The following is a 24,950-nucleotide window of genomic DNA, read 5'->3' as shown; positions in this document are numbered from 1 at the left end:
TTTATTAGTGTCGACTTTACTGTTGCGTTGAGTCTTTTAATCCCTTCAAAAATACTGCCAAAAAATCTAGTACCCAAATTGTACATTGTGAACACAAAAAGACTGAGAACTACTGATCTTGTGTGTTAGAAGCTGAACTAGACATTGACGGCTGGGTTTTTGTCATTCTGGCTCTTTCAATAATTCACAATGTAATTTGAGTGAGTCATTTTGTCTCTTTGTCCACTTGACAGGTGAGGATGTGGTGCTTACCTCCATGTTCCTTCCAGTGATTAAGTGGAAAAAAATGGTAAAGCACTCTAACTTCTTTGAAAAATATATTATCTGAAGTTAAAAGGAATAAAAGTAGATGTTTGCCTTAGCGCCCAGGTTATTTGCAGTACCTGAACTACTTGGGACAAGCCAAGACTGCCAACTTTAGATGTTCGGTGACAGGAACACCTTGATGCTAAGAGACAGGCTTAGGAGACTGAAAAGGATCCATCTCAGCTTAATAAAATGAGTTGCTGAAGCACATCTGAGTTGTGCTAGGCACCCTTGGGACATAAAATAAATACTTCTTGATGAACTAAATAGAGGTGGTTACAGCAGCAGTAATAGGAAGCAGGACTTGTCTAGGGTTTGTGCATATAATCTTCTCATAGGCTGAATGTAGTTTGTGAAGTGTCCTTTGACTCTCCTTGACTAATTATTTTGATCTCTTCTCAGCTTTTCCAAGAATATAATGTCAACCAAAGATCTTAGGCCACTCCCTACTCCTATGTAAAAGTTATGTGGATATGAAATAAGGCATCAAATCCTGAAAGTAGAAAGTTATTTCTTAACCCCTTTGGGAGGTTAAAAATGCCAACATAATCTTAAAGAAATAATCTGATAAAGCAAACCTGTGTAAATGAATTTATCATTGCCTTGGGGAGAGGCCATATAGCTTAATACTAAGGACAGCTGAATTCAAATTTCATCTCACCTCTTACTAACTGGGTGACCATGGGAAAGTTGTTTAACTTATCTGAGCCTCAGTTTCTTCATCTGTAAAGAGGGGTTCTGTAAAGCCTTTCAGTGACTACCCTATTTAAAATTGCCAACTCTTCACCCTTTGTACTTTCCATTCCTCTTCTCTGTTTTATATTTCTCCATGACAGTTAACATAATTTAACATGCTGTGTGGACTCATGTCTTTGTTATATGTCTCTTCCTCCCCACAGAATGTAATTCCCATGAAGGCAGGAATTTTTGTCTGTTTTGTTCACTGTCTGGCATGTAGTAGGAACTCACTAAGTATTTGTCTAATGAATAAACAGATTTCCTGTAGGATACTTGTGAAGATTGAATGGGAACATTTATTGAACAAGAACTTACTGTGTCCTTTGGCACAAGATAAATATTTAGAAAATGGTAGCCATTATAGTTCATGAAGTATCTTGCTACATATTTTTGAAAAATGAACATAAACCACAGTGCTGTTATATCTGAATGCAAGGTATGGATATTAGATGATTATAACTTTAAAAAAGTGAAATATATACTTCTGCTATGTCTTATTCTTAGATTTATTTTACTCTCAAAGTAACATTCAAATTGTACCTAGGGTGTATAATGAATTTATAATTTTACAATATTCTTGTATTCTCATATTTGTATACATATTTTCTGTCTCTCACTAAATTATTAGTTCCCTCAAGTCAAGAACCTTGTCTTTTTTCATATTTCTAGTGCCCCGTGCTTCTGTTATAGCCTATTTTGCTGTAATGCAAGAGTTATATTCCTAGGACATTCAGTGTAATAAAATAAATTCTGTTTTAAAAACAGTAGTTTCAGGGAATTCCCTGGCAGTGCAGTGGTTAGGACTCAGAGCTTTCACTGCTGAGGGCGTGAGTTCAATCCCAGATTAGGGAACTAAATCCCACAAGCTGTGCAGCACAGCCAAAAGAAACAAAAAACAAAACAGTACTTTCATTTGGAGGCAGGAGGGTTATAAGAGCTAGAGAGTTCAACATACAACAACACATTTTACCTGAGGCAATTTCAATTAAAATATATTACAGCTATATGTATATAAGCATAAAGCCTAAACCAACCAAACCTAACGTTTGATTACATCTTCCTTTTCCTTAAGAGTGATGGCTGGGCTTTTTTTTTTTAATAACTACCAGCGCACACTGCTTACTGCACCTTCTTATCACTTTTTTTTTTTTTTTTACCATTTTTAAAAATGGAAGTGTAGTTAATTCACAATGTTGTGTTAGCCTCAGTTACACAGAAAAGCGATTCAGTTATAAATAAATTTAAATATATATATTCTTCTTCAGATTCTTTTCCATTATGGACTATTATAAGATATTGAATATAGTTTCCTATGCCATGCAGTAGATCCCCGCCACCCATCCACTTTATATACAGTAGTGTGCATATGCCAATCCCAAACTCCCAATTTATCCATCTCCCCCTCCCTGCCCCCGCTGTCCCCCTTGGTAACCACAAGTTTGCCCTCTATGTCTGTGAGTCTGTCTCTGTTTTGTAAATAAGTTCATTTCTATCATTTTTTTAGATTCCACATATAAGTGATATCATATGATATTTGTCTTTGTCTGACTTACTTCACTCAATATGACAATCTCTGAGTCCATCCATATTGCTGCAAATGGCATTATTTCATTCTTTTTATGGCTGAGTAATATTCCATTGTGTGTGTGTGTATATACACACACACACACATACATACATATACACACACCACATCTTCTTTATCCATTTGTTTGTCAGTGGACATTTACCTTGCTTCCATGTCTTGGCTATTGTAAGTAGTGCTCCTGTGAACATTGGGTGGCATGTATCTTTTCAATTAGAGTTTTCTCCGGATATATGCCCATGTGATTGCAGGACCACATGGTAATTCTATTTTTAGTTTTTTAAGGAATCTCCATACTGTTTTCCATAGTGGCTGCACCAATTTACATTCCCACCAACAGTGTAAGAGGCTTCCTTTTTCTCCACACCCTCTCCAGCATTTATTATTTGTAGACTCTTTAATGATGGCCATTCTGCTTGGTGTGAGGTGATACCTCATTGTAGCTTTGATTTGTATTTCTCTAATAATTAGTGATATTGAGCATCTTCTCATGTGCCTGTTAGCCATCCGTATGTCTTCTTCGGAGAAATGTCTATTTAGGTCTTCTGCCCATTCTTTGATTTTTTTTTTTTTTAATATTAAGCTGTATGAGCTGTTTGTATATTTTGGAAATTAATCCCTTCTAAGTAGCCTGGTTTGCAAATATTTTCTCCCAGTTCATAGGTTATCTTTTCACTTTGTTTGTGGTTTCCTTTGCTGTGTAAAAGCTTTTAAGTTTAATTAGGTCCCATTTGTTTATTTTTGTTTTTATTTCCATTACTTTAGGAGACGGATCCAAAAAAAATATTACTGCGATTTAGGTCAAAGAGTGTTCTTCCTATGTTTTTCCTCTAGGAGTTTTATAGTATCTGGTCTTACATTTAGGTCTTTAATCCATTTTGGGTTTATTTTTGTATATGGCATAGAAAATGTTCTAATTTCATTCTTTTACATGTAACTGTCCAGTTTTCCTAATACCACTTATTGAAGAGACTGTCTTTTGTCCATTGTATATTCTTGCCTCCTTTGTCATAGATTAATTGACCATAAGTGTGTGGGTTTACTTCTGGGCTTTCTATCCTGTTCCATTGATCTATATGTCTGTTTTTGTGCCAGTACTGTACTGTTTTGATTACTGTACTTTTGTAATATAGTCTGAAGTCAGGGAGCATGATTCGTCCAGCTCTGTTCTTCTTTCTCAAGATTGTTTTGGCTATTTGGGGTCTTCTGTTTTTCCATACAAATTTTAAAAAATTTTGTTCTAGTTCTATGAAAAATGCCATTGGTAATTTGATAGGGATTGCATTGAATCTGTAGATTGCCTTCGGTAGTATTGTCATTTTAACAATATTGATTCTTCCAATCCAAGAAGACAGTACATCTTCCATCTGTTTGTGTCATCTTCAATTTCTTTAATCAGCATCTTACAGATTTCAGAGTGCAGGGGTCTGTTACCTCCTTCAGTAGGTTTATCCCTAGGTATTCTATTCTTTTTGATGGTAAATGGGATTGTTTCCTTAATTTCTCTTTCTGATGTTTCATTGTTAGTGTATAGAAATGCAATAGATTTATTAATTTTGTATCCAGCAACTTTACAGAATTCATTGATGAGCTCTAGTAATTTTCTGGTTGCATCTTTAGGATTTTCTATGTATTGCATCATGTCATCTGCAAACAGTGACAGTTTTATTTCTTTTCCAATTTGGATTCCTTGTATTTCTTTTTCTTCTCTGATTGCTGTGGCTAGGACTTCTAAAACTGTGTTGAATAAAAGTGGCTAGAGTGGACATCCTTGTCTTGTTCCTGATCTTAGAGGAAATGCTTTCAGCTTTTCACCATTGAGTATGATGTTGGCTGTGGGTTTGTCATATATGACCTTTATTATGTTGAGTTATGTTCCCTCTATGCCCACTTTCTGAAGAGTTTTTATCATAAATGGATGTTGAATTTATCAAAAGGTTTTTCTGCATCTATTGTGATGACCATATGGTTTTTATTCTTCAGTTTGTTAATGTGGTGCATCAAGTTGATCAATTTGCAGATATTGAAAAATCCTTGCATCCCTGGAATAAATCTGACTTGATCATGATGTATGATCTTTTAAGGTATTGTGGGAGTCAGTTCGCTAGTATTTTGTTGAGGATTTTTGCCTCTGTGTTGGTCAGTGGTATTGGCCTGTAATTTTCTTTTTTTGTGATATCTTTGTCTGGTTTTGGTATCAGGGTAATACTGGCCTCATAGAATGAGTTCTGAAGTGTTCCTTCCTCTGCATTTTTTTGGAATAGTTTCAGAAGGACTGGTGTTAACTCTTCTCCAAATGTTTGGTAGAATTCACCTGTGAACCCATCTGGTCCTGAACTTTCGTCAGGAATTTTTAAATTATTGATTCAATTTTAGTACTGGTAATTGGTCTGTTCATATTTTCTGTTTCTTCCTGTTTCAATCTTGGGAGATTTTACCTTTCTAGGAATTTGTCCATTTTTTCTAGGTTGTCCATTTTATTGGCATATAGTTGCTCATAGTAGTCTTTTATGATCCTTTATATTTCTGTGGTGTCAGTTGTAACTTCTCCTTTTTCATTTCTGATTTTATTGATTTGGACCCTCTCCCTTTTTCTCTTGATGAGTCTGGCTAAAGGTTTATCAATTTCATTTCTCTTTTCAAAGAACCAGCTTTTAGTTTCATTGATCTTTTCTATTGTTTTCTTAAGTCTCTGCACATTCTTATCAGTTTTATCACCCATTGTTCTTAGAGTGCACAGAACCACTTTAAGAAGGCAACATTGTTCAACCAACATTGCTTCATTCAACAAATGTCTGAGGGCTTCCTGTGTACCTTTCAGCATCCTATGCCCTGGGGATACAGCAGTCATGTTTTTCTAAGTAAACTGAATGTTCCAGGTTTGGGATCAAACTTCTGTTCCTGATCCAACTTACATTATAAATATTTACATTTTGGATAAGTTCCTATGCTTATACATTGATACCACTTAATGCATATTTATTGAATTAATGAACAGCTGGCAAAATCTTTTCTCCATTCCTTACTAATGTGATTTTAGAGTTTATTCAAATCCTTGGGACAGACAGTTGAAGAATATATAGTTAGGCTGAGTGTTTTAAGCAATTTTTTTAGATATCTTCTTTTCTTTGGCTGTATTGACCTGCTCTCAACTTCATTTATAAGAAAGTGGATGATCTCTTATATTTTTTGTTCCTTCACAGTGACTTGTCCCCTAAACTAATGACTTTTTCCAGGATGTCTCTCTTTATCAATTGAGATATAATTCACATATAAAATTCACCCTTTCAAAGTGTACAATTCAGTGGTTTTTAGCATATTCACAGAACTGTGCAGTGATTGCCACTATGTAATTCCAGAACATTTTCATCACCCAAAAAAGAGACTCCATACCCATTATCAGTCACTTCCTATTCCTCTCTTCCCACACAGGCCCTGGCAACTACTTTCTGTCTCTGTGGATTTGCCTCCCCTGGACATTTCATATAAATGGAATCATACAATACATGGCTTTTTGTGTGTGGATTCTTGCACTTGGCGTAATATTTTCAGTGTTATTCCATGTTATAGCATGTGTCAGTACTTCACTTCTGTTTGTGGCCAAATAATATTCCATTGTATATGGATATGCCACATTTTATTTATCCATTTGTTGGTTGATGGACGTTTGAACCATTCCCACTCTTTGAATAATACTGCTATGAACATTCATATACAAGTTTTTGTGCAGACATATGTTTTCAGTTATCTTGGGTATATACCTAGGAATGGAATTGCTGCTTCATATGATAACTCTGTGTTTAACTTTTTGAGAAACTGACCTCTCTTCAACAGTAACTTCCTTTGATCACTTTCTTTTTTGAAAGCTTTCCTTTCCTGGCTTCCCTTTTCTCCATCTACCAGGTCTCCTCTAGCTCTCCTGTTTACTTTGGTCTTCTTCAGTTTTCTGAGTTATCACTTTTATGAAAATAACTCAGACATTTTTCTTTTTTCTTTAATTAATTAATTTATTTATTTTTGGCTGTGTTGGGTCTTCATTGCTGTGCACAGGCTTTCTCTAGTTGCGGTGAGCAGGGGGCTACTCTTCATTGTGCTGCGCAGGCTTCTCATTGTGGTCGCTTCTCTTATTGTGAAGCATGGGCTGTAGGCACACGGACTTCAGTAGTTGTGGCATGCGGGCTCAGTAGTTGTGGCTCGCGGGCTCTAGAGTGCAGGCTCAGTAGTTGTGGCGCACGGGCTTAGTTGCTCCGCGGCATGTGGGATCTTCCCGGACCAGGGCTCGAACCCGTGTCCCCTGCATTGGCAGGCGGATTCTTAACCACTGCACTACCAGGGAAGCCCCTCAGACATTTTTCTAAATTCTTTCCACTTTGAGTGGCCCACAACCTTCTTATATTTAATGCATTGAAAGCCAAACTTTCTCCCACTCCCTATTTTTAGTAATTTTACCAACATTCTTCTTGATGCCCAGGTGCTAGGCCTGTAAATTTTTGTGGGTTATAACTTCGCCCCAGCTACCTATATTCTGTTTCCTACCATGTATAGGTGATTCATCCCTACTGGAGTATCTCGTTGTTTCTTCTTTCTCTTCTCACTATTCTAACCCTGATTCTGGCCATTGTCATACCACTGCAGTTTTCCTTCTGGTGGCTCCCTGTTTCTAGTCTTCCCACCTTTAAAATATTTGCCAGGGGCTTCCCTGGTGGTGCAGTGGTTACGAATCCACCTGTCAATGCAGGAGACACGGGTTCGATCCCTGGTCCGGGAAGAACCCACATGCCGCGGAGCAACTAAGCCCGTGCGCCACAACTACTGAGCCTGCGCTCTAGAGCCCGCAAGCCATAACTACTGAGCCCACGTGCCACAACTACTGAGACCTGTGCGCCCAGAGCCCGTGCTCTGCAACAAGGGAAGCCACCGCAATGAGAAGCCTGCGCACCTCAACAAAAGAGTAGCTCCCGCTCGCCACAACGAGAGAAAGCCCGCGCACGGCAACAAGGACCCAACGCAGCCAAAAATAAATAAAATAAATTTAAAAAAACAATAAAAATAAAAATAAAATAAAATACTTGCCAGATTACTCTTCATAAAATGTGATCAGAGACTTATGGTAAACATGACAGAACATAAATGTTGTGTATTTAAATCCTCTCCCAAATCCCCTCTAAATGACAGTAAAGGAATTAGAAAAATGTATATATATGCTCATTGTATAAAGAGAATGGGAAAAGAAGGGTTACAACTAGCAACTTACGACAACATTTCTCCTCCAGAAGAAACAAAATTGTATGTGAAAGGCAATATAAATTTATTATACTATTCTTGTATGCTATGAATATTTATATAGTCATAGTACTGTAAATAATTAACATTATTTAACCTAAAAATGGGGTATAACTATTTTGGTAGGATGAGGGAGGAAAGAGGGCAGGAGAAATCATTTCTCATCTTAGGAAGCCAGTAGATAATTGTTGAAATTGAAAAATTAGTAACAGCAGAAATATGACAGTTAATTATCCGAAGAAAAACAGCTAAAAGATTTGGAAAGTAATTGCTTCTGGAGAGCAGAAATCAAGGGAGAGGATCGAGCAGGAGGCTGCTATTTAACGTTATTAGCCTTGTAATACTCTTTAACTTTTAAAATTATGTGTATGTAGTATTTTGATAAAAATTAAAATTTAAAAGCTATCCACTTTGTAATTCCCTTACTCAAAAAATTTCAAAAGGGTTTCTGTTTCCTGCTGTACAGATGACAAATTCCTTGACATTTTTTAAGCCTTATTTTATATTCTGCTTTATATGAGCCTTTGCTTCCCACTGAACTGATATTAGCCCTTGAACCCTGAATCACCTTGAGCAGTAGCCTCTTTCTGCCTTGAATCATTCTCCCCCTCTCCTTTCCAAAACCTTTGCTCCTTCCTTTAAGCCCTAGCTCCTATTTCTTCCCTAAGCTTTCCTGGTTTTCCTGTCCCCAAGCCCAGTGACCTTTCCTAAACAGCTGTGGCTCTAGTCATCTGTACCATTCATTAGATACTTAAGTTGCCTTTTCTTGTTTGTAATGTTTTTGACATAACTCTTATCTCCCCAACTGGATTATTGGCTTCAGCCAAGCAAGAAGGACATCATATTACCATTTTATGTACATCTTCCACTATGTATGTTTGATAGATATATGTTTAATATTCAGTTCTCATTCAGCCATCAAAAAGCTTTCTGGTTTGAGATCACTACTCTTTATTCTGGGCATGTCTCAGGACTCCGTACTTTGGTCCAAAAATCTCTATCTCTGTCAGCCTTAGTGAGGTTGAAGGCCAAGGTTTTATCTCTTTGCTGGTGATACTGTCATTGGTTGGCACAGTGTGCCTGTTATTTTTATAAAACATAACATGGACAGTCCCTTATCTCCCCAACCCTTTGGATGTTTAAGCATTTCAGAAATTTTGTATTATTTGAGAGAAATGCTAATTTATCATTACCATCACCACTTCGGGGATTTATGAACCTTCTCCCTTTATACCCTCTTGCCTCACAATCCTCTGCACTGAAAAGAGCCAAGAAAAACAGAAATAAAGCCCTCTTCAGTCTCCACTATTTCTCTTTGCACTCTCCAAGAACCGCCACCTGGCTTTACATGTGCCCCAGAGAGGCTTTATCAGCGATATATTCTCATCCACTGAGCTAGAGCCCCACAGTGACCTGAAACATTTAGGTCACTAGTTCTGTATCTTCTGGAGGACAGTGAACTCTACGAGAATGAGTGTTAAAAGCTTGGACGCTCCTCTCAGAAAAAAGGTGTGCACATAACTGTATTAAAGTGTACCCAGGATTTTGGTTTTATTCAGGTACAGTAAAGCCAACAGATGAGGAGAAAGATAGTTTGTTGAAAAGATAGTTTGTTACTTACAGTTCCCAAGAGTAGGGAGACACACCACGCCACGCAGGACCATGTGGGGAAGTATCAGGGTCAGTCAGGAGGCAGAAGGAGCTGAGGACAATGCATGAGCCAGAGCCCTTCTTGGAGTTTTCAGGGGAAAGAATGGGTGAGGTAGGGTAGGTATGCTGAGTAAATTTAGGATTAGATAGTTTGGATAATTTTGACAGGCTCTAGGATGGTCCCTAGTTGTCCATACCTGGCTCTGGGGTGATTTAGGGCAGAGGATATATTGGTTGAGGGTGTGGGATCTGGATTGGTTGGTTTGCATGCTTGTAGGCAATTGTTTGCTATCTCTAGGAATTAGCTAATACAGGGAGGGGCAGTCTATCAGTCTGTAAGGCCCCCAAGATATCAAAGCACCAGAAAATATAGAAAACAAAACCCACTTAATACAGTGACGCACGCACACACACAAAAAATTTAATTTGCTATTTCAGTGGTTTCTTGGAGCTCCTGAAGACTGTCTATAGACCCAATGTTTAAAACCCAGTCTGGGCCCTGGGAGCTCTATGCCTTTGAATACAGTAGTTGGGTTTAGGCTACCTCTTCATAAGAAGGTCTGTAGTTAATTATCTATTAAGGCAACAGAGTGTAGCAGCTGCTCAATTTTTTATGGTAAAGCTTTCCTTTCTACTTTCTTTTGACTTTTACCCTAAGAGCTTATTTGTGGGTATTTTGTGCCAAGAGGGATAAGCCTGTATCCCCTAATTGCTACATCAAGTCTGTACTCATAGGGCTTCCTGATGACATTTTAAATACATGGAAATTTGAGTGCATGAACTGTCTGGTGCTGATTCTCTGCTGCATTTCTGCCCTGGCACCTGCTCCTCTCTTCTTGGAGTTTATCCCATTGCCTAATTCTGTACTTTGTCTCCAAGCCTTTCATTAAGCATTGTTGGAAATTTTGCTTTTTAACCTCAGCATCCCCGCTTATCTTTTCAACAGAAACAGAACCATCTCTGGCTACTAGGCATTTCCTCGAGTGAAAAGCTCCCCATCTCGCCTTTTCTGACTTTTCAGAGCATGAAATGGCTGTGCTAATCCTGTTGGCCTCAAGGCAAGAGCCTTGCAGAGGCAGACAAAGGGGACGGCGTGCTCCCAGCTGGGATCCTCCAGAGGCCAAAGGGAGAAACTTTTTAACCTTAAACCAGCTCGCAGTCGAAAACCTGCCCGCCCCTGCTTTGTTTTGGCTGCAGTAAAGAAGGAAGTAAATTCTTGGAGTGTTTCTCCTGCATGTAACCATCAATTTCTTAGTGCCCTGAGTACTGTATTTTGTAGATTTCCAGAGGTTGGGTACTTTCCTAGAGTTCAGAAATCAAACAAAAGTGGTTTTAGGAATTCTGGAGGTGTCCTTCTGCTGGTTGAATAGATATTTCTCAAAGCCAAAGGTACTCTGGCTCCAAGGCAACAAATTGAATTGCAACTATGTGTTTTGTGCGAAGTGCTCTTTTTAGGGCACAAGGACTGAGAGGTACTTAAGTCTCTCAGAGGGATTTAAGATAGTCCGTACTCCTAAGGGGCTAACAATATAGTAGTAAGAGTCTACACATATTCAAAGAAACCTTTGTTTCTGTGTTTAATACAGAGTTATCGCACACCTTCTGTGGCAGAGCATCAAGATATTTCATACAAAGATGAGAAAATCATGTGTTGTCTTCCCGTCAAAAGAACCTATTTATGGGAATTCCCTGGTGGTCCAGTGGTTAGGTCTCGACTCTTTCACTGCTGGGGACCCGGGTTCAATCCGCTGGTCAGGGAACTAAGATCCTGCAAGCCGCATGATGTGGCCAAAAAAAAAAAAAAAACAGGGAACCTATTTATAATGGAGTGTGGGGATTCAGGTCCAGGGAAAGTGTTGAGCAGGAACAGAGCAAGTATACTTGGCTTATAGATTTTGCGTTGGACCTCTGGTGGACTGAATTTTGTACTTGTCTTAAGTGGACTGAATAATGGCAGAGTCCTGCCTGGACAGGAGGGCAGGAGATAGAGCAGAAGGAATATGACAGAATAAGAGAGAGAAACAAAATGCTATGGGGCTTCCAAAGAGAGGATCATGTCAGGTTAGTGAGATCGGTAGACTTCTTGGAATAAGGGATTGGGAGAGTCCTTGATCAGGGATGGGGATTGGGGGATTTTAGGAAGCATTTGTTAGAAGAGAGAGGAAAGAGTCTAGATAGTAGAAACAGTATGAAGCAAAGTATAAAAGTGGAGATATATTTAAAACATATTTCCAGAAACACATGACTAATGAGCAGTAAGAGATGAGCACAGAAATGTAGATGGCAGACAGATTGTTGAGGGCCTTGAATAACAAACCAAGGAACCGAGCTCAGTTTAGGCAACGAGGAGCCATTAGAGGTTTTTGAGCAGATGAGTGACACAATCAAAACTCTGCTTTTAAAAGTAATCAATCTGGTATTCAGAGATGGATTGGAGTGAGGAGAGTGGAGAGGAAGATAGATAGATGGTTTTGTAAAGAACAAGGGCCCATAGCTTAGTGATAACTGCAAGATTCTTTCATGATGTTACTTACTCACACCCTAAGCGGCCTATAGAGAAGTTTGCAGGTTGTCATGCATTCTTTATGATGACTACCGACAGAGTTCGTCTTTAAAAGGTGTGGGTGCCATCATGCTCACTGGCTTTCAGGCATCCCTGAAGAGTGATAGCAGGCCCAGTGTTTCCTTAGGAGTTTATCTCAGCAGCTCTGGCAGAAAGGAAGAGACTAAAACATATCTTAAACTCCTTTGCTTTCCCTTGTGAAATATCCCTTTCAAAAACTAGAATTTTGGGCTTCCCTGGTGGCGCAGTGGTTGAGAATCTGCCAGCTAATGCAGGGGACACGGGTTCGAGCCCTGGTCTGGGAAGATCCCACATGCCACGGAGCAACTGGGCCCGTGAGCCACAACTACTGAGGCTGCGCGTCTGGAGCCTGTGCCCCGCAACGGGAGGGGCCGCGATAGTGAAAGGCCCGTGCACCGCGATGAAGAGCGGCCCCCGCACTGCGATGAAGAGTGGACCCCGCTTGCCGCAACTAGAGAAAGACCTCGCACGAAACGAAGACCCAACGCAGCCAAAAATAAATAAATAAATAAATAAATAAAGTAGCTATTAAAAAAAAAAACAGTAAACGGTTTAAAAAAAAAACTAGAATTTTGCCACAGGCCTTTCTCAGAAATTTATCTAACCTGACATTAAAAATAAATCTTTCATTTCTTCAAGGTAAGATGTTTTAAGGTGGCATCTAAGAGAAAAGCTTAGGGCTGGGCATCTGTTTGTACGTTTCATCTGTGCAGACTGTTCCTGGTGTGAACCCAGGAAGCCTGTGGCCTTAGAGCCTCCGCTTTTGTTGGGTACAAAGTTTGTGTGACCATATGCCATTCATAGCTGCCTGCTGGATGGTTGCACCAGTGCAGTAGCTCAGGCTTTACATGGTATAAACTTGATTCACTGAGACACAGGATATGTTCTGTGAGAGAAATCTTTCATGTCAAGAATTCCAAGTAAACGGAACACGGCCGTCTCTGCCCACCTTTGGAATTTAGTGGGACTCCGTATCCCAGAGTATTTCACTTTAGCCAATTACTGCCTCACCCGTTCTTTGTTGGACAAGGCTTGAGATTGTGGGGAAGCATTTAAAGGTCTTTACCTTGTGTCCCCAGCTTCTTTCTTGTTTACTTCCTTCCTATCCCCTTTCTCCCTCCCTTCAATAGTGAGAAATTTTTTTAATATAAAGAAGTATAAATACATACATACAGGCACACACATACATAACAAGCATCTGTGCTGCCACACCAAGATTTAATAGTTGTTAACAGTTTGCCCTGCTTGCCTCAATTCTTTTTTTTTTTTCCTGGCTGCCACACAGCATGCAGAATCTTAGTCCCCCCCCCCCCCAACCAGGGATCGAACCCATGCCCCCTGCTGTGCAAGCGGGGAGCCCTAACCACTGGACTTCCAGGGAATTTCCCCCCTCAATTCTTTTTTTTTTTTAAAATATGGAACACTTCACGAATTTGCGTGTCATCCTTGCGCAGGGGCCATGCTAATCTTCTCTGTATTGTTCCAATTTTAGTATATGTGCCGCCGAAGCGAGCACCCCCCTCAGTTCTTAAAAATAAAATCTTTTCAGATAAAGTCGAAGTTCCCTTTGACTCCCATAATTATATTTCCCGTTCTACCTAGAGGCAGCCTCTATCATGAATTTGGTTTATATAATTGCAGTCCCTCTTTTATAACTTAATATGTTAGTAAAATATCATTGCTTTGTGTTTGTTTTTTTAAAATTTATTTATTTTATTTATTTTTTATTATTTTTGGCTGCGTTGGATCTTCGTTGCTGGGTGCGGGCTTTCTCTAGTTGCGGCGAGCAGGGGCTACTCTTTGTTGCAGTGCGCAGGCTTCTCATTGCGGAGACTTCTCTTTGTTTTGGAGCACGGGCTCTAGGCACATGGGCTGCAGTACTTGTGGCTCGCGGTCTCTAGAGCACAGGCTCAGTAGCTGTGGCGCATGGGCTTAGTTGCTCCGCGGCATGTGGGATCTTCCCGGACCAGGGCTCGAACCTGTGTCTCCTGCATTAGCAGGCGGATTCTTAACTACTGCGCCACCAGGGAAGCCCTGCTTTGTGTTTTAAGAGTTGTATTTTTATAAATGGTATCATACCATATGTATCATTTTTACAACTTTTATAATTCAATATTATTATGTTTTTCATCAATCCACAATGACACAGTTTGATTGATTTAGTTTGTTCCTTTTAATTGTTGCCTAGTATTCATTTATACACATTATCTATTCTCTATTGAAGAACATGAAACTTTCTAGATTTTTATTATAACAACATACCTTGAACTTTCTTGACGTTATGTCCTTGTGTACATCTATGGCATTTTTTGTAAGATATTCACCCAGAGGTGGAATTGTTCTGACTCCTTTTTAGTCAAATAGCACAGATTTATTGGCTACCAAAGACATAACCCTCTTCTTAGATGTATGAAGGGCATCTCAGGGTATCATTCTGACTGTCACTTGGTAAAAATGGAAAACTTGAGGTTTTTGAATTTTATTGCAAACCCAGGATCAAGGAGTTTTTCTCAAGTCCTTCAACTAGTTAGCTTCATGGAACAAATAAATGTATATGTTGAATATAGGGGATATTAAATGGTAAAATGTACAACTTTTCCATAGATCATTATAAAGATAACTTCTCACTCTTCCTGTTTTCCCTTTTAAATCTTGTTTAAAAAAAACCCCCAAAAACCAAACAGGTTCATTGTAATTCAGCTAATATCAAAATATGTACTGTAAAATGCTTAAGTCTCTCCTCACCACTCTTATCCTCAGTCCCATTCCCCAAAGGGAATTCTAAGTCCTGCGACTGTACAGTATTTAAAATTTAAGTGAAAAGTTGACCCCTTTCTCTCAAGGAGTTCACCATCTTTGGAGTATATCTTTCCAAATTTTTCTCTATGCCTCATCACACACATATATATTTATATACCTATTTTTTTCTTCATTTTGTTTTTTAATAGAGATGGGATCATACAGAACAATATATCAAGGACATCTTTCTGTATCGGTACATACAGATCTACTTTATTCTCTTGGATGGCTGAATGGTGTTTCATAGTATAATTGACCATAGTTTGTTAAGCTGTTTTTTTCTCAATGGATGTTTCAGTTTATTTATAATTAAAGACAAGCTCTTTTTGCAAACTATAATTGCTTAGTCCCATTCCTGGATGTATATACTGGACTGAAAATTAACATATGATTTGGTTCTTTATAATTCAGCCTGTCCCTATAATAGATATAGATAGTAAGGACTGTCTAGGGCATGTCTTCTCACTTGTGGAAGGACAGTTCATAAGGCTAGCAGTGACCTTCCTTGCAGCTCCCATTGGTGCTCCTCACCCTTTGTAACCGTATGAATGGCAAAATTCTAAGTTCTGCGACTGTACGATATTTAAAATTTAAATGAAAAGTTGACCCCTGTCTCTCAGGGAGTTCACTATCTTAAAGAAGAAGGAAAGAGACCAGGCAGTATCAACTGAAAATTGACGGCTAAGTGTACGCAGAGATATAAACACTTGAACTCATTGCAGACTTTATGTACAGGTAACCTACAAGATGACAAATGTTTTGTGTTATGAAAATGGCTAATGCTGTGTGGGGAGGGATTTCTCCCTAATTCTGAAAAGCTTCCAGAAGGAGGTGAGATTTTATTTAGATTTTATCCAGATTGTTGTCTAGCTTCCAGGTGCATCCTTCTAAGCAGTGTCTCAATATGGGGCTTATTAATAATGCTTTTCCACTTTGTGCCTGATATTAATGTCTGAACAGTGGATTTTAATTAGAAACTATTTCAAATTAGCTATCTTTATGTGACAAGTGTTGTTCTCCCAGGATCCCAGAGCACATTCCTGGCTCTGGGGACTACTCACGTTTCTGAGCAGTTTGTGGTTTGAAACAGGCCCATTTACCAAGGTCTCTCCCACTTATTTTTGCTCCAGACTTTCTACCAGTTGGTGCCTGCACTTTAGAACAAAGGTCTAGAATCTTTTTTCCACCTCTGATCTGGAAAAAACCAGTCAGCCTGGGCCAGTAGGACAGAATATCTTTTTGAGTATCTTAAAGGATCTAGTTACTAAGATTTTTGTCAGGCTCACTTTTAGCATAATCAGGATGTAGTTTTTACAAAATGCTCAACCATCTTCCTTTAAGCAGCTGCCACCACATGGATTAGGAATTACTAACCTTTTGACCTTACTCAAAAAACCCTAGTCCCTTTACAAAAACTAAGTCAGCTGGATGCTTTATCTCAATGTCGCAAGTCCTAAAATACCCAGTATTTCCCTTGGACTTACTTGCAGGAAACCCATATGATCGTCAACCTTATAGATGTTTCCTTCACTCCAAAGTGAATGTGAAGTTGGCAGTCAAGACTGAGTATTGTATTCTGTATCCACTTTGTGATCTGACTTCACCTTTGCCCTCCAAGCCCAAGGGGCTTCTTTGTTGGCCCTCAGAGCTTACTCAGCCTTTCTGTCCCTGGGTAAATAGTAATGTGGCAGTGATTGCAGTGAAGTGACACCATGCTGTCCTTGGACCTCGAGTCTCCTCTAAACTGAGTGAGCCAGGCTTGAGTTAAAGAGTCTCACAGGCTTGGGGCCTCTGTGCCTTCCCCTCTGGGAGCAGCCTGTGGCCTCTTTCTTACATGCTGGCCGCAACTGACTCAGCCCAGTAATGCCGTACCCTGAAATGTACAGGTATGATTTGACAGGAGCTTTTCACCCTTTACAAACTGGGCCTCCTAATGAGAATGTAGGCTCATAGAGCAATAATTCACGTGTAGGTGGCCTGTAAGGAAAGTTTTAACAAAAGAGTTGGTTGAGAAGCTGATTTATTTTCTTGCTTTAACTCTCTTGTCATGTGCTGAGTGGGGGCGTAAGAGGAGGGGCGGGTGGGGAATGGTGCTGCTGAAAGCATTTGTCTTCATTTCTGCCATCTCCCAGTGTTTATTACCCTGTGATCGGCAGATGAGGAAAGCTGCCAGTCAAACCCACGTTCAGCACATTTCCATTTCCCTTCATTGCAGATTTTAGGCTTTTGAAATCTGCATCCTCTTTGCAGCAGTAAAGGTCGTTTCCCTCCTGCTGCTGACAAGCCCAAGACCCTCTGGTCCAATTCCTCTCACTTGTGCTTCCACCAAACAATAAAAGCCGCAGGAGCCTCAGCAATCTAAGACAGGTGATTGGTGAGAGCTGGTCAGTGTTGAGTCGGTCAGTCGCTCTCTTTATCTTTCTCTCTCACCTCCTTCTCCCTCAGTACTTTTCCCCGCCTCCCCCCACCCCATCTCTGCCCATCCCTCTGCTGCTCAGGCACCCACCGTAAGCAACCCCGTTGTGCAACGGTGAGATGATGACAGCTTTCCGGACTCCTTTCCTGGCTTCACTCGGGGACCTGCCTAAGCCAGTGTCCTTCCAGCAGCAGAGGTTGCTAGGACCTAAATATAGGAAATGCCAGGTTGTGGGGGATGTGGAAGTGGAGGTAGAGTAATTCTTAATACTCTCATCCACCTGCATGTCTTCAGTCAGAAGTAGAGGCTTTGAGGAAATCCCTGCCTGGTGGGAGTCAACGCAAGGTTTTCTGTTTTTGTTTTTGTTTTGGGGTTGTTGGGCTTGTTTTTCTCCGTTTCTCCTGAACACATTGGGGTTTGGAATGCTGTTCCTAAATATCTTTCAGTAGCATGTGTTCTTGTGAGCTTATTTGTGTTTGTCTTAAATAATGTTTGTGGGTGGAAGAAAGGTAATGATATTCATTTCTTTGAAAATGGATGTTCTGCTTTCATAATTACTTGTCCCAATTACATCGTTAGTGTAAGTGTAGATAACTGCTTCATTAGGACATATATATCGAAGAAGGGGAGGTCTACAGAATGGTTGATGAAAACAGGCCTTAGCGTCTTCATCTACCCACACAGGAGCATCTTAGCTTGACTTCAGAGAGCTGGCAGGTACCAGTCACCCTGCCAACAGTCAAAACTAATCCTGGGTTTTAATGTGATAGGAGGAAGGAGCGAGGACCCAGTGAAGAGCAGCTTACTCCTTTGCTTTAGGCTGGTGATGCATTGCTGAACTCCTGCTGCCACTGGTACCATCAAGGCACCGTGATTCAATCATTGACGATCTCTGAATTGGGAAGCAAAGTAGTCTTGTGGCAGCCCCACCACCTTTGGACTTTCTGAAACTTTCTAGTCTAATGGCATGAGCCCTGTGCTCTGTTTGACCTCTTAGAATGACTTTTTTTTTTTTTTTTTTGAATGGCTTTTTAAGGGGAAATGGCCATGCCAGGCCTAGAGGTTACATTCTCCCATCAGACCTAAGGACCACTTGTAGGTTTGAATATGACTGTGACTTCACACCATGTCTGTGAATGACTTTATGTGTGTGCTATCTAGTTGTGCATTCTTTTTTTTTTATTTATAAATTTATTTATTTTATTTTACTTCATTTGTTTTTTTTTTTTTTTTTGGCTGCGTTGGGTCTTCGTTGCTGCATGCGGACTTTCTCTAGTTGCAGCGAGTGGGGGCTACTCTTTGTTGCGGTGCGCGGGCTTCTCATTGCGGTGGCTTCTCTTGTTGCGGAGCACGGGCTCTAGGCGCACGGGCTTCAGTAGTTGTGGCACATGAGCTTCAGTAATTGTGGCGCACGGGCTCTAGAGCTCAGGCTCAGTAGTTGTGGCGTACGGGCTTAGTTGCTCTGCGGCATGTGGGATCTTCCCAGACCAGGGCTCGAACCCATCTCCCCTGCATTGGCAGGCGGATTCTTAACCACTGCACCACCAGGGAAGCGCTGTGCATTCTCTCTTTTAAGACACATTAAAAACGAATGCCAATACTACGTACGTGCTTCCACTTACTTATATGAGGTATCTAAAGTAGTCAGAGTCATAGAAACAGAAAGTAGAATTGTGGTTACCAGGGTCTATGAGGGGAGGGTGAAAAGGGAAGTTGTTTAACGGGTATAGAGTTTCAGGTTTGTAAGTGTAAGATGAAAAAGTTCTGTTTCACAACAATGTGAATATGCTTAACACTACTGAACTGTAACTGTAACTGTACACTTAAAAATGGCTTAGATGGTAAATTTTATGTTATGTGCTTTTTACCACAATTTTAAAAAAAGCTAATATCAGATTCTGTGTACTACTTACTCCAGATAGGAAGGCTCTATCCACTGCTCTGGCGCTAATGACCATCAGGTTAATTTCTCTTCCTCCTCTTGGCCTGTTATAAAGCTTACTCTGCTATGGCCACATAATCCTGGTTTGAATTGTTGTTTTGAGAAAAATTTTGATGACACTGTGATACGTAGAAATCTTTCATAGCTGTTTCTTTCCCCTTCCTTGCACAGTATTTGTATTCCAGGCCTTACTAATATCCTTGTTGAGTTCACAGGCTATAATTTATTATTTTGTTGGCCTCATCTAATGCCTTTGACCTCAACAATATCTTTCTTGGGTCTGCTCCTAAAGTTCATGATTTGTATGTGGACTAATGCTACCCTTGTTTTTATGAGCAGGAGCTATAGAGCCTTTAGGAGTTAACTGGACAATAAAATTATGTTGGTTTAGGGACCCGCTTCCTGCTAAGAGCACGTACAGTTGGGAATTCTCTGGCGGTCCAGTGGTTAGGACTCCACGCTCTCACTGCCTAGGGCCCAGATTTGATCCCTGGTCGGGGAGCTAAAAACCCCACAAGCCGCAGGGTGCGGCCCCCCCTCAAAAAAGGAACACATATAGTCAATGACATCTGTATCTACAAAATACTTACCCTTTAATTTATGTTAAAAATATTTCGGACCCAGGAATCCTCTGGTGGTCCAGTGGTTAAGGCTCCACACTTTCACTGCTGAGGGCGCAGGTTCCCGCAAGCTGCACAGCGCAGCTGGGGGGAGGGAATATATATATATATATATATATATATATTTCGGACCTTTATTGTATAATGGTTGATCTCAATATCAGTTTCAGTGACCAGTTAGAGCAGTTATTAAACAGCCTGAGTCTGATAGACCACATACCTTACTGAGAATATTTCCTATGTCATAATTATAGTCACCCATATGATATTTTGGGGGGTCTTGTTTTGTTTTAATTTATTTTTTATGGAGGTAACATTGGTTTATAACATTATGTAAGTCTCACGTGTGGAATATAAAAAATAAAACAAAAATAAGTGAACAAACCAAACCAAACAAACATGTAGATACAGAGAACAGAGTAGTGGGGTTTTATTTTTGTGTTTTTACAGAAAATGATGTCCCCTAATACTCCTCTTATCTTTTATTTTAGCCTCAGGAAAAAGTAAAGACTCGCTTCAGCTATAGGTGATATATTCAGAATTGTTTTGTTTTTTTTAAATTTATTTTTGGCTGTGTTGAGTTTTCATTGCTGCGCGTGGGCTTTCTTCTAGTTGTGGTGAGCAGGGGCTGCTCTTTGTTGTAGTGGGCAGGCTTCTCATTGCGGTGGCTTCTCTTGTTGTGGAGCACAGGCTCTAGGTGCACGGGCTTCAGTAGTTGTGGTACGTGGACTCCGTAGTTGTGGCTTACGGGCTCTAGAGCACAGGCTCAGTAGTTGTAGCACGAGGGCTCTAGAGTGCAGGCTCAGTAGTTGTGGTGCACGGGCTTAGTTGCTCCGCAGCATGTGGAATCTTCCTGGACCAGGGCTCGAACCCGTGTCCCCTGCATTGGCAGGCGGATTCCTAACCACTGCGCCACCAGGGAAGCCCCCAGAATTTATCTTTGAAAGCCTACTTTTTCCTTCCTTTGGAAGGACATAAATCTGTTTCCCTCAACTCTTTTATGATTGCTAGGTTCCATGCAGTGTGTTTTCTATAAATAAAAACTATTATCTTAATCTAATGTGAACCTGTGGTTCAGTTATAAAAACATACAGTGGAACATTATGCAACCATGAAAAGGAATGAAGTACCGATAAATGCTAAAACATGGATGAACTTTGAAAAAATTATGCTAAATGAAAGAAGCCAGACACAAACAGCCACTTACTGTATGATTCCATTCGTATGAAATGTCCAAGAGAGGCAAAATTATACAGACAGAAAATAGATTCACTAATCTCTTCCCTTGCTTAGGGTAAGGGAGGGAGTGGGGCAGAGTGGAGGGGAGTAGCTGCTAATGGGTAAGGTATTTTGGAAGCTAGGGAATGATGAAAATGTCCTGAAATTAGGTAGCAGTGATGGTTGTTGTAAATTTGATTTTGATAATGGTTGCACAATTGTGAGATATACTAAAACTCCTTAAATTATACGCTTTAAGTAGGTAAATTATATGGTATGTGAATTATATCATAATAAAGCTGTTATTTTTAAACAAACTACATATAGTTTGGTCATTTTCCTCAATGTCAAAACCATAAATGAGAACTAAGAGAAACATCTACCCTTGGAGGAAGTCTTGTTATTTGCCACCAGGAACTCTTTCCAGGTCCCCAGGCTATAGAATAATTGACTATGATCTTGGATGAGATTTTAAAAAATGGTGATAAGGTGATAAAGTGAGAGTTACAACGTGCTTAGTTATATACTCCTTCATGGAACAGATTTAAAGACTGCATTTATTTATTTATTTTTTAATTTTTAAAATATTTATTTATTTATTTTTGGCTGCGTTGGGTCTTCATTGCTGTGTGGGCTTTCTCTAGTTGTGGCGAGCAGGGGCTACTCTTCGTTGTGGTGCGCAGGCTTCTCATTGCGGTGGCTTCTCTTGTTGCAGAGCAGAGGCTCTAGTTGTGGCGCACAGGCTTAGTTGCTCCGCGGCATGTGGGATCTTCCTGGACCAGGGCTCAAACCCGTGTCCCCTGCATTGGCAGGCAGGTTCTTAACCACTGAGCCACCAGGGAAGTTCCTAAAGACTGCATTTAAATAAAGCTGTCTGGAAAGAGGAATAAGTGTTCTTCCTAGGATGCCATTCAGTATATACTTATGAAGAATGCTTTTTATGTCCAAATAATACTGTGTTGTATTGCTCTAAGAATTATTTTTCATGGACAGAAACCAATTTATTATTTACAAAGAACTCAGACAATCTATTAAAAAAAAAAAAAACTTAAAAATACCCAAACATAAAAATACACAAAAGATGCGGGTAAGCAGTGCACAATAAAAGAAATACAATGAGCCAGTAAACAAATATGGAACAAAAAGATGCTCACCAATACTCTTAAATTATTAAAGAAGTGCGAAGGGATACCAAAAATGGAGTTGCCATATTTTACTTCATAAATTGAACAAAAGTTATATTGAATACTGTTTTTTTATTAATAGTGTTATTGAGATGTAATTCACATACTGTATTGTTCACCTATTTTAAGTGTACAGTTCAGTGGTTTTTAGTATATTCACAGAGTTGTGCAATCATTGCCACTATCTATGTATTTCAGAACATTTTTATCACCTTGTAAAAAACCCCATGCCCATTAGCAGTCACTTCCCCCTTCCCCCTCCACTTCCCCTGCCCACTCCAGCCCTAGGCAATTTCTGATCTACTTTTTGACTGTTGCTTTGCCTATTCTAGACATTTCATGTAAATGGAATCATACAATATGTGGTCTTTTGTGGCTGGCTCTCTAAGAAGAATTTTGAAAAGTTGCTTAGTTCTTCAGTTGGATCTGCCTTGGGGTTTCTAGTTTCACGTCTACTGACCAATTAGCAAGCTGGTTCTTGGCTTCATAGCACAACCAAGCAGAAGAAGAGTAACTGTGTTTCTGGGCTGATGCGTGTTTTCGCCCCCAGCCCCATTCTTATTCTGTCTTCCCAGCAGCAGCACAGTCAGACGGCTGTTCTGAATTAGGCCGCCTCAAATGCAGCAATTTTATAGGACTGAGATATAATTTAATCGTTTCCTTCTTTGTAACTTGCCCTTCTTTACCCTCCCGAATTAGCTTTTCTGATAGATTTGCTAATGATTCCTATTGTTCCATATTTTCACTGTACTGTTGAATCATACTCTTCGTATCCCTGCTCCTAGAACAGATCTTGGAGAGAGCCTAAAAAGCTGTTTTGGAAAAAAAGGGTCCCTGATTCTCCTTTCCAAGGAACAGGAGAGAAAAGTCTGAGAGAAGCAGAGGTAGAGAGATGTATGCAGACTTGGTAGAGCTCGCCTACCATGTGACTGTCATGACTATTAAAATTTTATCCCTAGACACATTCCCAAGGCTTCCAACCTGCAAGTTGAACACAGGACTCAGAGAATGAGACTTGGCAGTTTGGTTTTTGCCATGGTTGTTTTCTTTTCTTTCTTTCTTTTTTTTTTAAAGAAGAGAAGGGGGTTTTTTAAAATATAAATTTATTTATTTACTTTTGGCTGCGTTGGGTCTTTGTTGCTGTGCGCGGGCTATCTCTAGTTGCAACGAGTGGGGGCTACTCTTTGTTGTGGTGCGTGGGCTTCTCATTGCGCTGGCTTCTCTTTGTTTTGGAGCACGGGCTCTAGGGCATGCGGGCTTCAGTAGTTGTGGCACGTGGGCTCAGTAGTTGTGGCTCACAGGCTCTAGAACACAGGCTCAGTAGTTGTGATGCACGGGTTTAGTTGCTCCGCGGCATGTGGGATCTTCCTGGCCCAGGGCTCGAACCCGTGTCCCCTGCATTGGTAGGTGGATTCTTAACCGCTGCGCCACCAGGGAAGCCCGCCATGGTTGTTTTCTGATGGTTGGCCGGGATCACTGGATTCAAGTTTCTTTTCCCTCTCATTTTGTCTCTCGTCAGAATAGTCCTCATTTACTCTTTTGCTCTGAGGCTCCAGAAGAAGAGCTCTGTGGTTGTGTGATAGAAAGTGAACTGCTATGACTAACAGTATGCTTATGGACAGCCACTCTTTCCACTGTTTCCTAGAACATGAATTAGAGTCTTGGGCTCTCTCTCTCTCTCTCTCTCTCTTTTTTAATTAATAGACTTTTTTTTAGAGCAGTCTTAGGTTTACAGAAAAATTAAGTTGAAAGTACAGACAGTTCCCATATACCTTCCTCCCTCCCCACACACCCATAGCCTCCCCCACCATCAACATCCTGCCTCAGAGTGATACATTTGTTATAATCCATGAACCAACCTTGAAACATCATTATCACCCAAAGTCCATGGTTTACATTAGGGTTCACTGTTAGTGTTGTAAGTTCTGTGGGTTTTGCCAAAAACATGGTGACATGATCCACCATTATAGTACCATACAAAATAGTTTCACTGCGACAAAAAAAGTCTCCTTGTGCTCCACCTGTACATTCCTCTTTCTCCCCAAACTCCTGGCAACCACTGATCTTTACTGTGTCCACAGTTTTGGCTTTTCCAGAATGACATATAGTTTAGAATCATACAACATATAGCTTTTTGCTTCTTTCACTTAATAATATACACTTAAATTTCTTCCATGTTTTTTCATGGCTTGATAGCTCATTTCTTTTTAGAACTGAATAATATTCCATTGTATGGATATACCACAGTTTACTTATCCATTCTCCTATTAAAGGACATCTTGGTTGCTTTTAAGTTTTGGCAGTTACAAATAAAGTTGCTATAAACATCTCTGTGTAGGTTTTGTGTGGACATAACGCTTTCAACTCATTTGTGTAAATACCAAGGAGCATGATTGCTGGATCATATGGTAAGAGTATGTTTAGTTTTGCAAGAAACTGCCAAACTGTCTTCCAAAGTGGCTGTACCATTTTGCATTCCCACCAGCAAGGAATGGGAGTTCCTGTTGTTTCACATCCTGTTCCGCATTTGGTGTTATCAGTGTTTTGGATTTCAGCCATTCTGACAAGCGTGTAGTGGTTTCTTTTTGTTGTTTTAATTTGCAGTTCCCTGATGAGGACTGATGT

General features: G+C 40.1%; 1 protein-coding gene and 1 non-coding gene across 2 annotated transcripts in view; one reads left to right on the top strand and one right to left on the bottom strand.

Annotated features, from left to right (window-relative positions):
• Positions 1–24,950, top strand: part of AMBRA1 (autophagy and beclin 1 regulator 1) — a 147,576-nt gene that overhangs the window by 71,711 nt on the left and 50,915 nt on the right.
• On the bottom strand, positions 13,556–13,662 carry LOC118900321. Its single transcript, XR_005021100.1, has one exon. It is a non-coding gene; the product is annotated as a U6 spliceosomal RNA (small nuclear RNA).

This window comes from Balaenoptera musculus, chromosome 8 (genome assembly GCF_009873245.2).
Source record: "Balaenoptera musculus isolate JJ_BM4_2016_0621 chromosome 8, mBalMus1.pri.v3, whole genome shotgun sequence".
In the NCBI taxonomy this organism is placed as follows: domain Eukaryota; kingdom Metazoa; phylum Chordata; class Mammalia; order Artiodactyla; family Balaenopteridae; genus Balaenoptera; species Balaenoptera musculus.
Note: the sequence above shows the minus strand (reverse complement) of the source record. Positions and strands in the feature narration are given on the sequence as shown.